Raw genomic sequence first — 3,569 nt, 5'->3', positions numbered from 1 at the left:
AAAATATCAACATCTACAATAAAGATATTAGTAATTAAAAGTGTATGATACTGGCACCAAACAGAAAAATCAATCAATAGAAAACAGATCCATTTTATATAGGCATTAATATGTGACAAAAGAGGATATTTACATAAGTAGAGAAATTATGGTATGTTTAATAAACTATTTTGGGCAGTAGTACAACTATTTTTAAAAATCTCACAACAAGGAAATTTTTTTAAAAAATGAATAAGTAGAGTTAGACTGTCCTACTTTTAATTCTGGCACTTCAGTTGATCAGCCTTGGAGAAATTACTTAGCTTCTCTCTCAGACTTTGTTTTCAAATCTTAAAATGGACCCGATACCTGTTTTCATGGGTTCCTACTCCATCTGTGCTTTGTTTGTCTTTAAACTTGCTTTCCCACAATAACTCCCATTAAATCAAATCTAAAAAATCAATCCCAAACTTACAACAAAAATTATTTCCTAATGAGATTAAACGCTTAAGTGTAAAAAACAAAATGTATCTTAAGAAATGCAGATTTGTTTATAATCTTGATATAAGAAAGGGCTTCTTATGCAAGACACTGAACTCAGAGGCTGAAAAGAAGATTCCGGGCACTGATCATGCTGATCCCCTAAAATATGTGGAAGAGAAAAGGACCAAGAAGAGTCAAGGCAGCATAAAAGGATAAGTTGGAGGGATGTGACCTACCAGATGTCAACACTTATTTTTAAAAGCACATTTTGGTGTTACGTAATAAGTTTAATATGTGCATACCTTATAACTCAGCATTTCCTCTCTGAGGTATACCTTAAAATTCCTGTTATATGTACACCAAGAGACAGATGTAGAAAAATGACTATAGCTTTGCTAACATAATAAATTCATGGGACAGGCAGGCCTGCATGGCGAAGAGAGATGGAAGTGACAGTTGTCAGCACCCACAGAGAGTGTTTTCATCAGCAGCTTTGCTCCTAGAAGCAGCACAGTCACAGCCTCATTATAGTTGAATTTACATGTAAAGTAGAGCTGGTGGTGGGAAAACCCTATATCTTTCATGGAACTGGAGGTGCATGGGGCTGAAGAGAAGTTCTACAGCAAGCTGGATCAGGAGGGTGAGCTCCTGGGCTCCTACCCTGTAGATGACAGCTGCCACATCCATGTCATTGACCATGGTGGTGCCTGCCTTGGGGAGTATGAGGATGTGTCCAAAGTGGAAAAATATAAGATTTCAAAAGAAGCCTATGAACACAGGCAAGAATCACTCTGTTCCTTCCTGAAGTGCAGCAAGCTGGGCAGATATAAGGAGCAGGCGCAGCAAGAGACTGAGATCACCGAGCACCTCAGGGAGGAGAAGGCCCATGACAGTGTCATCCCTGTGGACAGCTGCTGTGAGGTACAGGGACCTGGGCAGCCTCCTCTCTCTGGTCATCGTCATGTATGTAGGCCTAACAGATTTCAAGCCTGGGTACTAGATTGATGTCCATTATGATGAGCCACTAGAGAAAAAAGATGGCAGTGTGAATAGGAAAGACTAATTCAAATGCCAGGCGAACTACCATGCCTTCCTCAAGCCATCAGTTGTGACTGATTTTCCTAAGGAGGACTAGGGGTTGAATGAGATGTGATGCCCAAGGAATGGTACCCTCTTGCTCCAGTTGACTCATCCACTTATTGCTCCTCCCTCTATGGGCCAATGGAGCTCTTCCCCTTACCCCATTTTTATTTTATTTTATTTTATTACTTTATTTTTACTTTTGTTAATCCTCACCCAAAGATATTTTTCCGTTGATTTTTTTAAAGAGAGTGGAAGAGAGGTGGACAGACAGAGAGCAACATCAATGTGAGAGAAAAACATCAATTGGTTGCCTCCTACATGTGCTCCAACCAGGGCCTGGGACAGGGAGAAGCCTGCAATCAAGGTATCTGCCCTTGACTGCAATCGAACCAGGAACCTTTGGTCCACAGGCTGACACTCTATCCACTGAACCAAACTGGCTAGGGCCCATTTTTATTTTATTCCTTTTGTTCTTGCCATTGACTTTTGAGACTTGTGTATTAAATTTGCTAGACATGAAAAAAATACATGACATAGCCCAGCTAGCTTAGCTCACTGGATTGTCACATGCACCAAGAGGTCCCCAGTTTGATTCCTGGTCAGAACACATGCCCAGGTTGTGGGCTCCATCCCTAGTGGGGGGACATGCAGGAAGCATTTCTCTCATTGATGTTTCTATCTCTCTCTACCTCTATCTTCCACTCTCTGTAAAAATCAATAAAACATATTTTTTAAAAATACATGGGATAACCTTAATATCCAGCAATAGTGAAATATGTAAATTGTGGTATATTCAAAAAATAAATACAATAATAAAAATTCATGATGTATGAATATGGATGTAATGCAAATACATATTATTGGACAAAAAAAGCAAACCACATAGGAATATATAGGTATGATGGTTAATTTTATGTGTCAACTTGGCTCAACCACAAGGTTCCTCAATATTCTGTCAAATGTTATTCAGCTGTTGCTGTGAGGATGTTTTTAAATGAGATTAACATCTAAATTGGTGGCCTTTTAGTACAGCAGATTTCCCTGTTTAATGTGGATGGGCCTCTTCCTATCCATTTAAGCTCTCAACAGGACAATGAGAACAGCATACCTCAAACAAGAGAGAATTCTCCAGTAGACTCCCTTTGGACTTCATCTACAACATCAGCTTTTCCTGGTTGTATAGCAGACAGCCTTCAGATTTGAACTGGATCGTCAGCACTCCCAGACCTCCAGCTTGCCATCAGACCCTGCAGATATTGAACTTGCCAATATCCATAATCATCTGTGCTAATTCCTTATTTAAAAAGAAAAATGTATACACAAACACACAAGCACATGCCAGCTCTCACAATCATCAGGGCCAATTCCTTATAATAAATCTCTCTATGTGTACACACACACACACACACACACACACACACTATTGGTCTGTCTCTGTGGAGAACCCTGACTGATAAAGTATGATTCCATTTATACAAAGTTCCAAAATAGGAAAAATAAATAGTATGCTATTTGGGGATACATACACAAATGGTAAAATTACAAAGAAAAGCAAGGGAATAATTAACAAAATATTCAGGGTGGTGGGTACCCCATCAGAGAACACTCGGAAGTAAAATCAAACACAGGCCCACAGGAGCCTTCAAAGGTAACAGAAATCTTCTGTATCTCAACTTGGGTGCCAAGTACATAATTTTTTTATTATTATTGTTCTTTAGCCTGTATAGATACATACATGTTTTTATAATCTTGAGGTGGGGGAAACTCTTTTAAACCAGACAATAGATATCAGACTATAAAAGGAGAAAAATAAGTGAGTTGGCTACATACCAGAAAAGTGATAAGTATTTTATGATATGATAATAGATACAATAAATAGGATTAAAAGGCAACTTCCCTACATTTTAGTTTTACAAAAACAGTGAATATTACAACTGAAATAGCTGCAAATTCTGACTCCATCTCATAAGTTCTCAGGGAAACCCAAAGACGACAACGACAAAAACAAAGACACTATAGAAATT

General features: G+C 38.6%; 1 pseudogene; it reads left to right on the top strand.

Annotated features, from left to right (window-relative positions):
* The first annotated feature begins 962 nt into the window (after positions 1 to 962).
* LOC102767987 lies at positions 963 to 1,615 on the top strand (annotated as a pseudogene).
* Positions 1,616 to 3,569: the final 1,954 nt, after the last annotated feature.

The sequence above is a fragment of the Myotis davidii genome, unplaced genomic scaffold (genome assembly GCF_000327345.1).
Source record: "Myotis davidii unplaced genomic scaffold, ASM32734v1 scaffold550, whole genome shotgun sequence".
Lineage (NCBI taxonomy): Eukaryota > Metazoa > Chordata > Mammalia > Chiroptera > Vespertilionidae > Myotis > Myotis davidii.
This window is presented reverse-complemented; position numbering and strand designations above follow the sequence as displayed.